At 37.1% G+C, this 13,598-nt stretch overlaps 1 protein-coding gene and 1 long non-coding RNA gene across 2 annotated transcripts in view; both read left to right on the forward strand.

The window, feature by feature from the left end:
- Positions 1–13,598, forward strand: part of LOC107578020 (reticulon-4 receptor-like 1) — a 123,532-nt gene that overhangs the window by 58,671 nt on the left and 51,263 nt on the right. The gene's annotated exons all lie outside the window — the stretch shown is intronic.
- The window catches only part of LOC107578039 (uncharacterized), a 19,365-nt gene continuing 16,161 nt past the window's right edge, over positions 10,395–13,598 (forward strand). The window contains exon 1 of the long non-coding RNA XR_001608291.1: positions 10,395–10,405. This is a non-coding gene — a long non-coding RNA (uncharacterized lncRNA). The remainder of the gene's footprint in view (positions 10,406–13,598) is intronic.

Below are 13,598 nucleotides of genomic sequence, written 5' to 3' on the forward strand. Positions count from 1 at the left end.
ATATAGCCCGGTGTTATACGTGTATGTGTGCTATACTAAAGCAATAAGCTTAAAATAAGTGCTTAAAACATCTAAAATCATGGTAAAACTGTTTTGACATTTATAAAATGCAGCAACAACTACATGATAAATAATAATAATAATTCCAAATAATTCCAAAGTCTGAGACAACAAGTAGAAAGGCTTCTATTTCACACTCTTTTCTCATTAAAATATCTGCAAGGAGGAATGGCAGAGGATCCCCAAATCCAGGTGTGAAAAACTTGTTGCATCTTTCCCAAAAAGACTCATGGCTGTATTAGATCAAAAGGGTGCTTCTACTAAATACTGAGCAAAGGGTCTGAATACTCAGGACCATGTGATATTTCAGTTTTTCTTTTTTAATAAATCTGCAAAAATGTCAACAATTCTGTGTTTTTCTGTCAATATGGGGTGATGTGTGTACATTGAGGGAAAAAAATTAACTTGATGATTAATGATTTTAGCAAATGGCTGCAATATAACAAAGAGTGAAAAATGTAAGGGGGTCTGAATACTTTCCATACCCACTGTGTATATATATATACATTTGTACCCCTTAGCTCTGGAGAAAGCAGCTGAGAGCCGGCTCGCATTCCACAAGGTTGTAAATGTATCGGGTTACCATGAAACCAGGGTCTTGTTCGGCGTCCTGGGGTGTTACAAAGTATTTGTGAAATCTAGCTAACAAAATATATATTGTGTGTTGGAGTGTTCCAGACGCTACATAACCCTAATATAAAATATTATATTTTAAATACAGTTGTAAATAAAGCAGATTATTAGAGTAGGTTTTACAGGAAAATACTATTTCAGTCTTTCTACATCAATGTTTCACATTTAATTCAATGTTGATGCCCATTTCTTTGTAATTATGTGAAATTTCCTAGCAATTTCTGAGTGAAAATGGTTTCAAAGCTATTTTTTCCAGTGTATTCCTGCTGCTTTATTTGACCAAATAAATCCTCACATAGATGTGAAAATTCTATATAAATCACCCAGCCTTACATAGTACAATTATTGCACAACCTTCATTCACACATTATAGTCCTGTCTGAACTTTTTATGAGAGAAACATACATTTTTTTTGTCCTTTATCAGTGAGGTACTCATAATTACTGTCTCTTTTTCAAACCAAGACACGCTGCCACAAATCACCTAGTTCTCCTGAGGATGACCAATTTAGTCTTTAACCTCTAGTCCTCATGGAGAGAAATAAAGAGGGAGAAAGAAAGAAAGAGAGGGGGAGATATGCATGAGAGGTAGAGAGAGAGAGAAAGAAAGAGAGAGAGATAGCATGCATGTCTGATAGAGAATGAAAGAAGGAGAGATAGAGGGAGGCCATCTGGGAGGAGGAGGCGTAGATGAACATGTTGTTGAGAGGGGTTTATAGCCCGCTGTCTGTGCTCAGCCTGTGCCTGCAAAAACACATCAATTATACAGTGGTGCTTTTAGACAGCTGGCCTGTGAGAGGAAAAAAACCCAGCAAGCATGAATATAACATAAAAGAGTGGTGTATTTTAAAGGCTCACTGATCTCTCCTCATTGAACAACTGAGAGTTATTGCCGCACTTTGTGGAATGATAGCTTCTGCTGCAGCCCCGACACCATATTAAAGATCACATTCACCCACCGTCTACTGGATTAATAATTAAAAAAACTTTTTGAGCCAGTTTTCAATGTTTCATTCATACATACATATATATATATATATATATATATATAATTTTTCAGTCAGTTTTATATTAATTCAGTATTGGCTTTATTTTATTTATAAAATTATTTAATTTTATATAATAATAAGAATAATAATAAAGTAAAAACAGTAATATTTTGACAAATTACAACAATTTAAAACTTGTAATATTACATTTTCAATTTGAAAGTGTTTTGAAATTTAATTACTCCACTCTTCAGTGTCACGTAATCTTTCTGAAATCATTTTAAAGGGGTCATATGATGCTGCTAAAAAGAACATTATTTTGGTGTAATGAAATGTATTTATGCGGTTTAAGGTTTAAAAAAACACATTCTTTTCCACATACTCTACATAATTTTTTCTCCTCTATGCACCGCCTTTCTGAAACGCGTCGATTTTTACAGAGCTCATCGGTCTGAAAAGCGAGATGTTCTGTGATTGGCCAGCTATCCAGTGCATTGTGATTGGTCGAATTCCTCAAGCGTGTGACGGAAATGTTACGCCCCTCACCATACTGTGATGCCGTGTCCGGCCGGAGCGTAACATAAAACCATGTCTGCATTTGTGATCTGAGAAATGACAAACAACAAGCACTACTCTACACTGCTCAAAACTCACGTTTGAATCGTCAGTGGCAAATTCTTTAAATATCAAAAACGTACTAACAGTCTGTGAGTCAGAACAGCCGGCATTGTAGTCTACTCTACCAGGATCAGGAAACAGTCCTCCATAAAATGTGCTGCACACATCTGAATATTTGGGTTGAAGTGTTCTGGAAAAGTGTTGTAAATACAACTTAACCACTGATTTTTTGTCGTGTCCATTTTTGGAAGGCCAAACAAAGTAGTTTCGCTTTCACAACGAAACACAGCGTCACTCACGGCAGCCTAGAGTGAGCGGCAGGGCGGCCTAGAGTGAGCAGAGGCCGGGGGATAAAGTGAGGTACGGCCGGAGGGCTAGAGTGAGCAGAGGCCGGGGGATAAAGCGAGGTACGGCCGGAGGGCTAGAGTGAGCAGAGGCGGCGGGTTCGATCCACAGCGCAAAGTTGTTGTATTTCCTCAGCAACCAGCACGGATCAGCTCCAGGCATGACGAAGCAGATATCGTCCTCTTTTGGAAGGCCAAACAAAGTAGCTTCGCTTTCACAACGAATCACACAGCGCCTTCACGACATGGCGGCGGCAACAACAATACTACAGCGAGAATAAAAGTTACGCCTTTTTGCGTGAACATTTGCGCAAACATTTGCGCAAATATTTGCATTATGCAAATATTCCCACATGGTCACGTAGGTATGTGGGGGCGTGTTAGAACGAGCCGTTTTAGGTAGGCGTGGCTGACTCATAACTTTTATAAAGAAGATCTCTTTGGATTTGAGACTTTAGTCTTTGCAACTTTACAGATCTTCTTTATGCACCAAGAGCTTGTAACACTCCAAAGAGAAAGAACATTTTTTAAATCGCATCATATGACCCCTTTAACAAGCTGATTTAGTGTTCAGTTATTTAATTATTATTGGTACTCTATTAGTGGTTCCTATTATTATTATTATCAATGCTGATAAACATTTATTTATTTATATTTTACAAATAAAATATATTTATGTGAAAATATCATTATATACATGCATGCATACATCCACACGCACACATATATATATATATGTGTGTGTGTGTGTGTGTACTGGTATATATGGTTTATGAGGACACAAATGTGTATAATGACATGGGTACTACAATGTAAACAAGGTTTATGAGGACACTTCCTGTGTCCCCGTAAAACAAAAGACTTAAAAAAAACATACAAAACGGTGTTTTATGAAATTCAAAAATTGCCAGTAGTTTTCTGTAAGGCGATAGAAAATACAGTTTGTACAGGATAAAAACCATTAGGCCTATGGAGAGTCCCCCTAAACCACAAATGCAAGTATGTGTGTATGATTTTTTTTGCAGTTTCTTTGTGTTACCTTTTGTTCAACATCCTAAAACGTTCACTTTTTTCATCCTTATTTATGTTTAAATGATGTAAATAAAACCTGTCACTGTGGTCTCAGACCCCCACTGTAGGTCTTGGGTCTTATTGTCCAACTGTGTTGGCATTCACTGCGGCAGGGTGATGGTAAAGGTTTTGTTTTGTTCCATTAGTGCGGGGTGGGCTGGTAGTAGCGTGTGGAGAGCTGGCAGTTGTTTTATTGTGTTCAGTCAGCTCAGAGCTGACATTGCAGTTCAGCTGTCTTGAGATTTTGTAGATTGTACTGGCATAGTGGAAAGTCCAGCCATTTGTCGCTCACTTATGTAAGACTGGGCCATTTGAACTGACAGAAACTGCTAATGTGTACTTAAAAGCACGCCGTGAGCCAAAAGTATTGAAATGCAAATCAATGATCTGTGCCGGCTTGTTCAGAGATAAATATGTCGCGACTGCAAAAGTTTAAAGCAGAAAGTGCTTCAATATTACTCACGAATAGCTAGGAAACTAATTTCATCTGTGAACTTCACAAAACATGCATCTGTGCGCACACTCACGCAATCTCTGATCCACCTGGGAAATAAAAGAATGAAATTGAATTAGATAAAATACAGAATAAACTACAAAGCACTGAGGAAGTGATTGGAAAGCAAAAGACTTTCTTTTTATACATATTATTATAAAAACACTTTTTTCTTGCTGACCAAAACTTTTCTCTATTGGATGGACATTTCAGCCATCTGAGCAAAAACATTCTTTATACCAGACCTGTACAGAGCACACACACAAGAAAGTTTGTAACTTTTATGTTTAATGCACTATTTATATTTGATGTAACCCTTTATGTAACTAAATGATGCACATTTTAGGTTACCTGAGAATTTTTTTTTTACACTAAAACGACTTACTAAGAAATTCTATTAAACATTAAACATTTAATATAACATCATAATATAATATAATATAACAGTGTTTCTCAACTGGTGGGTCGCAAGACCGTTCTAAGTGTGTCGCAGAGTGTACAGTCAAATAAACAACAAAAAAAGTAATTCTAAATGTTTTTCTGATGCGAGACTTTTATTTTGAAAGATGTGCGTAAAAGCTGTTGACACTTTTTTTTTTTTTTGCAGTTTAAGTAAAGAGTGCCTGAGAAAAACTTGCTGTCCAGATTCAGTATCTGCGGTCAGGTGAGATGTTGTCAGGCTTAATGTCAGTCCCATTATTCTATCGTTCGTTTTGTAAATTGTTATGAAATAAAATCTCTCACCTCAGAAAAATGAACTATCCTGTCCTGTCAGACGTTGTAGCACGCAGTATATCAATTCACTAAAGCGCAAAAGAAACTACAAGCATGCAACATGTGAAATCAAAGTAAAGATCACATAAAAATCACATAACTGGTACTTCATGTGTTAGCTGGGAAGGATTTGCATGAAGGTGAGTCCTTTCTCTGACACACCAATTTCAGATCTTGGAGTCTCTACTAATGAGCTGATGACCTGAATCAGGTGTGTTTGATTAAGGAGACATGCAAAACGTGCTGTGTTGGTGTGCCTCCAGGACCAGGGTTGGGAACCACTGAGCTAAAGTCTGTCTACACTGACTGGACGCGACAAAGCGACCATTGAAACTCACGTCATAAATAGAACGCGGCAGCAGTTTACTGTTGGGGATTTGTCGTGTCACGCCGCATCCAGTGTAGACAGCATCACTGATTATAATGAGTTCTATAGAATGATATATATATATATATATATATATATATATATATAATGAATCTCTATTATAGATCAGTGGTTCTATAGTATTTTGTCACGCCGCGCCGCTTACGTCCGATGTAGACACGGCGTTTTCCCTTATTAGGATTCACGCTTCGTGCACACCCCCTAAATCCACCCCCACACCTCTCCTCCCGCCGATGTCATCGTCCATCACGATGTTTCACTGTAGACATCGTCCGATGCCAATTTTGTTGACATCGCCCAACCCTAGTCCCATGGCCAAACCAGATGAGAAGCACTGTAATATAATATAATATAATATGAAAAAATGAAGCAGTTATTGCTTATGAATTCCCTTTTTGAGGTCAGTTATTTATTAGGCTTATAATAATATAATATAATATAATATAAAAAACAAATATCTTCAATAAATATTTTTAAAAAATGTGAACGTGAATTCTTTTACAGTTATCTAATCCCCGTGTAGTAGAGTTTGCACACTACTAGACCTCTGTGTGACTGTAAATGTCTCAGAGATTTGTTACCGTTCTGTGCCGATCATCTGCTATTTCCACCACTTAATCAAGCCACTCTCCTTTAAAACATGAAGTTTTATTTCACATGTCATTGCGTTTGCGTTGGCTCTTGTGTTGAGCTATTTCATCCGCAGCCATTAAAGTATTCGATTTCTACAGCAACTGATTTGGTGCAAATCATTCTCTTTCTACAAAACCTGTAAACCGCATTCACCAGTTCTATAGCGACACCAACTCTATACCTGTTTGCCCGAGCATTGCAATTATCTTGCATTTACTAGAATTCAATCAAATGGCCTTTCCAACTAATTTTTGCGTGTGTCCTGAGCGCGGCATATTATTTCTTCTGTGCAGTCGCGACGTAAGCTGCACACCCGCAGCTTAGAGGAAACATTGATGGAGTCTCTCTATGTCACACTACATGCAATCATGCCACAGACTTCTGTTGTTGTAAATCTAATTATATATTTTTGGAATTTAAAATTAGTAATTGCTTTTCCAGTTGAGGTATACCTTAAACTTGTACTGATTTTTGTACAAAGCCAATTATAATAACTACGAACCTGAGTGGTCTGTCCCATAATCCAACCAGAGCACAACCATACTCATCTCTACAATCCTGAATTTCTCTCTCTTTCTTGCTCTGTCTCTCTCTATTTGTTTCATTTTCTCTGCTTGTCTCTCTCACTCACTTTTTCTGTGTGGGAGATAGACAGGAAGAGTGTGTGAGCTTTGTGATTACTGAACCGGCCAGCCGTGATGTACAACTCCTTCTGCTCTGCCAACACACACGTACTGCCTGAGCGAACCAGGAAGATTCCTTTTGTTAAGATGAAAAGGAAAACTCTGTAACATTTGATTTGATTGCTTTACATGCTTGTCAAATGCAAATTGGATGAAATTGGTGCATGCTGTCAGACTTCTGCTGGTGATTCATGCTGCCCTATAAACGCAGCCTTTCACGCTCATTTTTACACAGTCCTGAACGTTAAATCAAGATGAACCACATAAATCAAATGTTAAACCTACGATAAGATCAGACCCACCTGCAGGTGGCTCTGTTCAGGCCGGAGTAGATTGAACGTTTCTTGGCTGCATCCCTTGGAAATGTCAAGCTGAAACAGTTCAACTTTCTCATCAGCTTTTGTCAGACAGAGGGAGAGAGAAAGAGAGAGAGAAAATTACATAAATAAAAAGAGGCAGGTTACAATCAAGAGTGGGAATTGATTTTAGAAGCCTATTCAAGCAGAACACCACAGAGAGCTAGCACATCAAAACAGAACAGTTTTGATTAGCTTGACATGCACAGCAGCACGTGAACACACACACACACACACACACACACAAATGTGTACATACACAAACTAAGACTGCAAAGCAATGAGAAATTTTAATGTGGACATTCACTTTGGCTTGCATTTTTCCAGGAAATTCTTCATTCAACATTCACTGGTACGCGATCATTTAGATTCCGAGATATAACATCTTGTCAACATTTTCTGCTAATACTCATTTTATATGGATAAGATGCATTTAGATTTAAAAAAGCCAAATATCTTGTCTATTTTGCAGTCACTGTATTTTTTTTACTGCTATTACTGCTAATCCCTGATTTTATCCCACTTCTTCATTCATTAGATTATAATCATAAGAAACTGATGCATTATCCAGCCATGACTCTTATCAGAAAGAACTACATTAAAATCTAGTCTGGAATCTTTTTTAATGATAATTGATAATACAATTATAGGAAAAACAATATTAATCTGCAAGTTTCCACCCACGGCGCCGTCATTTTGATTTCGCAAGCGACAACGGTGTACCAGTTCTAATGCCATGGCGAAAGTTTGAGCAAAACATGCTAACTGTTCTGTCTTTGGCTGCACAAACGAGCACAGAATACTATTTAGAGTCCCAGCCTCAGAGATGACAAGAGAGCAGTGGATTAATTGATTTATTTACTGTATATTGCTGCTGCCACACAGATCTTAAATAAACATGTGATTTATTTCCCAGCTGTTTACCTTCACAGACATAACCGATTGTTTTTGTAACTCATGTGCATTTTTTACGTAAACTTGTGTGTGAATGAGAACTTAGTTTAGTACTCACATGCTGTGACAGCCGCTTTCTGTCCGTGTGCTTCGGATTTGTGCGCTCAGAAAACTGTATATCAGAAGTTTAAACTAATATTGTTTAAAACGCATGATTTCAGCACGATAAACATGATAATCAGAACCAAAACATATGTTTTTTAGCAGTTATGAGCTGTAAAGGCACTTCCCTATTCTAGAAAAGAGGGTGGGGAGCAGCAGCTCATTTGCATTTAAAGAGACATGCTTTAATACAGCGTGTTTCTGCTTCCACCCAGAATAGACATTTTCGAAATGATATAAATTATGATCTGTGGGGTATTTTCAGCTGAAAATGCACAGATACATTCTGGGGACACCTGAGACTTATATTACATATTGTAAAAAGGGGCATAATATGTCTCCTTTAATGAAAAATAAATGACTGTGATAGTTCATGTTAACTGTCCTGCTTCAGTTTAAATACAGGATTCAGACGTGGGGCAAATGTTGCTTCAGCTTTTGTAATGGTTGCATTATAGAATGTGATGTGAGAGAACATAGAAAGACAGATTATTGAAATAAAAAAAATCACCCGGAGCCTCATTTATAAATGTTGCGTATGCACAAAATGGGCATAGAAATTGCGTATGCAATTTTCCACGCACATATCGGGATTTATTAAAAATAAACTTGGCGTAAATATGTATGCACCATACGGACATTCTAGACAATGCGTACGCACTCTTTTTTCTGGAGTGAGAAAAGTAATGAAGTAGGCCTAAACAACAATTTTAAAATCTGTTTTCATTTCGATATACACATTTACATTAAATATTCCACTCTCATTAATGGAGATAAGCACTAAAATTACATAAATTCATTATGCAGAAATTAAACAAAAATTATTTGAATTGACATATTTAGTGAATGCGCTTGATTACTTTTCCTGTGGCATGCCGTTTTAATGACAGCGAGGAGTGCTATAGCTGCACAATAATTCATCTTTAAACTAAACTGCAGATCTCATGTTATGAGAAAATATTTTAGTGAGAACAATGATCAATGATGCGCACTTAATTCGATATTATGGCAGACACTTCTGGATTCAGTGGTCAAACGGTCCATTGTCCGGTTTGAATAGGCCCAATGATAATAGCTTACTGTACAACCGCAGCTGCACGGAGGTGATGATGGTGTGTGACGGCATCTCCACAACATTATGAAAAATACCACTGTATTTGAAGGATACAACTTGAAGAAAATTGTAATTTGCATGTTTTCTTTTTAAAATAGGCTACTTTGTCAGTGACACGCCGAGTCAGACAATTCTATTTACACAGCAATAAATATAGGCTAAAAATAGCTAAAAGATGATCACCTTATCAGCAAAACTGCATAAATTAAATTTGATTTGAATTGTTTAAAACAATTGAAATACTATTTGGCCAGTGGAAAAGAATGAGATCAACTCTATTCTAAAATATTTATCTGAGAACTATTTTAAACAGTTTTGTTTTTATGGATTTTGATATATTTATGCTAAAACATAACAAGGATACTGGATGATTTTTAGCAATAAAAATTGTGTATGGCACAAATGGCATTTATAGTCCGTATCTCATATTTCCGTAATGTCTTCTACCTTTAACGGTGTTAAATATGGTGTCACGTGGATGGGAATATGCATGGAAATGATATGCAGATGAGGTTATGCATAGTAAAACTAGCGTTGTAAGCTCCATATATGGTGATTTCGGGGTGGAGATGCACATACACACAATCTTCCCGACTGGGATTTATAAAGGGATTTTTGCGCCGGTTCTGGCGTGCGCATGTTTTTATAAATCTGAAAACTTTTGTGCATACGCAAAATCTAGCTTTTGTGTGTCAGTGGTGTATAAAGTACCTGAAAGCTATACTCAAGTAAAAGTACAGATATCCTACCAGAAAATGACTTTGGTAGAAGTTGAAGTCACCATTTAGAATATTACTTGAGTAAAAGTCTTAAAGTATGTGATATTTATTGTACTTAAGTACGAAAAGTATTTTTTAAATCTTAAACATACTTAAGTATTGAAAGTAAAAGTAAATGCAAAATGGAAAAGAAGCAAATAAATATATATATAAAAAAAATTGCATACATGGCTTGAGTAGCAAGATTGTGTTCAGTTTTAACTCTTTCTTCCATTTTGTATTTTTGGGTAAGAATAAGAAGCACTTCATCCGGTACTTAGTGTCTTTCATTCCAACGTAAGAAAACAATTTTGGAATCTTAAACATTTAGATGTATTTACACAGTTTATGTATCTCAAAGGGGACATGGATGCATTTAACCTGCAGTTACAGATGGATAAATAATGTTTTGTTTTTAAAACGTTGAACGTAAAACGTTGAATACTGATATTTGAAATAATTTAAAACATGTACAAAATAGTAGAACTGTGAAATTAAAACCACCAGTAGGTGGCAGCAAGTGACCGTTAATGAGTGAGTCGTTGAGATTCAACCGATTCATTCAAACAACTGATTCATTCAGGAACAAAGCATTTGACTGTGTTAATGAGTGAATCACTGAATAATTTTTATCAACTGATTTGTTCAAGAAGCTGATTCATTCAGTAAGTAAACACTGTCCATTGCTCAGAGACGCAAAACAGTGCTTTGATCTTTGGAACTATTTTCGTTGGCAAAATTTAGCAAAAACAAGCAATATTAATGTAAGTCACTTATTGCTTTACTGAACTTGTATAAAATTATTATTAAATGTGTTCATGCTGATATTTGCAGAAAAACGGTAGGCTACTCTTTGTGTGATATAGATTAAGTTAACTATATTAAATTATATAAACATACATATAAAAGCATACAGAAGCATTTTTGCCGTCTACAATTTAGAATGCATTGAATTTTGAGTTTTAATAGACTAATAAATCACGTGCGTGCACTCTCTTTGATATACTTGATAATGTCAGATCGCACATCATTACAACACTTACCATATTATCGCAGACGATGCTGTATCGCACACCCCAGACTCGAAAATGAAATAATCTGCGGTTGTGCGTGCAGCCGCGCACTTTTTTGCACATGAGCAAAGGTGTTTTTAGTAGTCTAACTTGCAGACGGCAGACCACTGATTTGTCAAACCTGCTTTCCTGCAGTCTGTGTTCTTCTGACTATTTTGTAGTAAGTAACGAATACTATTTTGTAGTAAGTAACGAATATGCTTCGGGGAAATATATCGGAGTAAAATTATACATTTTAATAAGTAAATGCAGTGGAGTAAAAGGAAAAGTTGGCTGAAATATAAAAACTCAAGTAAAGTACAGATACTCCCAAAAAGTACTTAAGTACTGTAACGAAGTATTATTACTTCGTTACAATACATCACTGGTATACGTACACTTTTAGGATGAAATCTACGGAGAGTTTTATAAATGAGACCCCTGGGCATTCAGAGCAAAGGCAGCAGGGACTTTGGCAGACAAAGAAAGAAGGGATCACAGCACAAAGGTGAGGCTCTTAGAAACAACAGAAGAGACCAATTTCCCATGAGTGATGAAGTATTTGCTGGGCTGAAACCTCAAACGACTGTTTAACAATTCATATTTTTATTTTTCATGAAGGTGACTGACTTATTCATGCCATGTAGTGTCTTGGGATAATTTAAGATCTGATATGACAAGAACAAGATCTCTCTCAGCTTTTTTGATCTGCAGCTCTTGAGCATAGACCGTTAAAAAAAAGATGGACGACACGTCTCCACCTCCTTCCACTATAGAAAAGTGAAGCCAAAGCATCTCAGTATGGCCGCTGCCATCTTGAGTAAATGACGTAATTTGGAGCCAGAGTCTGCGCAGTAGAGATTTGTTTGGATTCAGAGTCTGCGCAGTAGTGTCATGAGGCGGAGCCGCGTATCAAACTCCCGCAGACCCAATCAACCATAACGACATGCCCCATTTTTATACCATCAAATTACTAGCTAAAGTCAACCGTATCACAAAAATGAACAATTGAACATATATCAGCGTGATAACAACTACCTTAAATGACCAAAACCATCTTTCGGAAAATTGTATTAGAAGTGTAATTTATTTTTTTATTTCGACTCAAGTCCCATTCGTTTACATGGAGAGGGCGGGGTTTATGACCTGTACTGCAGCCAGCCACCAGGGGGCGATCAAAGAGCCCGCAGCTTCACTTTTCAGGACGTGTGCGGCACACCCGTTCTTGAGCGGTAATGTTCAAGCCTTATACACCTTTTTCTTGTCGTAAAAATGGGCGCGGACATTTGTAAATTCTATGGGTCTAGCTTCCGGTCTCATCTGCATCCAGCTATTTTTAGCTGTACAAAACGGTTCGTTTTGCTGCTTGATATTGAAAATTGGTGTCTTATCATATTATTTTAATGTATTATCTTATTTATGAACACACTGGTTTGTAGTGCAAATAGTTTTACCGTTTACTGCACTTTGTTATTCTTCTTCTTATTTACCTATAGCGATACCTATAGTTAATGACGTAAAAGTAAAAGTAGAAGTCAGCAAAAATATTATTATGAGTAAAGTACAGATACCCCAAAACTTAAGTACCGTAACAAAGTATTTTCACTTCGTTACCATATATCACTGACTGTGAGACACTGAAAACATCATGATCATGAGCCGTTTGAGTGTAAAAGAACACAGTGCCAAACAGTTCAGTTCAAACACGCAGCACATATTTTAAATTAAATTGCATCCTTTATGATTCGATAATTGCACTAAGTTGTTTGGTTTCGAATAATTGTGCAGCCCTAGTGAACTTTCTTCACATTGTTCCTGGTTAGGAACGGAGGAATCTTGGTAGAGGCAACAATCTTGACACACTGCCGTCATGCCGGTGAGTTATGCATGCACATACCACTTTGATTTTCTTCAGAAAAAGTAAAAATCTTGTCTGTGTGTGTGTGTGTGTTTTCTCAGCAGTGGTTGACAAGCTGTAATCAGCCTCAGGATTTGAGTCCCTGCAGGGGGGTTTTGTTGGTATTTGCATCAGGCAGTTAATGAAATGATCAACGAGAGAACAAAGAAACAAATAAATCAAAAGCTGAACAGAAGAAAGGCCTCCAATGAGGCCTAAGAAAGCTGTTTCTTTGTGTTTGCACTATTGATGGCCAGATGTTATAGATTGTAACGTCTTCGCTTGGCTCTGGTCGATGTCATGCACGGCATCTGATATCCTCCTATTTTCTTCCAATGCCACATTTGAGACTCACACCCGAAGGATTAAAGCCTTTGCTGAAGGCTTCCCACTGACCACAGGATATAATGTCATCTCATTCCTGACTTTAATGTGTTCCCAGTGGGTTTACACTGTCCTCTGCATCAAATCCGGCAGTGTTAGCTGGGCTTTGCCACTTTTTCAGTTTCCAACAGGGTCAGCTGAGTTGCAAAGACTGAACGCTTGATCAATCTAATTATGGCTTAATTAGGGAGCTTGTTCTAAACAGAGTACTTCACAATAACATGCCAATGAGAGCACCTCAAGACAAGTGTTTAATCGGGGAGGCATGACTACACAACGATAGAACTCTGCACTGT

Source organism: Sinocyclocheilus grahami, unplaced genomic scaffold, assembly GCF_001515645.1.
Source record: "Sinocyclocheilus grahami isolate Dianchi unplaced genomic scaffold, SAMN03320097.WGS_v1.1 scaffold32.1, whole genome shotgun sequence".
NCBI classification, from domain to species: Eukaryota; Metazoa; Chordata; class Actinopteri; order Cypriniformes; family Cyprinidae; genus Sinocyclocheilus; species Sinocyclocheilus grahami.